Raw genomic sequence first — 255 nt, 5'->3', positions numbered from 1 at the left:
AAAAAAGAGAATATTAGGTTTTCTATAATAATTCTGATTTTTAAATACAAAAAAGATCTAAGCGATCTGAACCATCTGAACCATAAACAAGTGGAAATTCAAATTAGAATGTGGAAACTGAAACGGAAACGCTAAACTGAGGAGCGCGGAGCAGTGTTACGTTTAGCGCAAGTCCAGTGGATCCGAAACTCCTTCATTGGTGGTTCGTGCTGTGGGTTAAATTATTGGAATAAACCCGGGAATATTTGAAATAAT

Source organism: Belonocnema kinseyi, chromosome 7 (genome assembly GCF_010883055.1).
Source record: "Belonocnema kinseyi isolate 2016_QV_RU_SX_M_011 chromosome 7, B_treatae_v1, whole genome shotgun sequence".
NCBI lineage: Eukaryota > Metazoa > Arthropoda > Insecta > Hymenoptera > Cynipidae > Belonocnema > Belonocnema kinseyi.
This window is presented reverse-complemented; position numbering follows the sequence as displayed.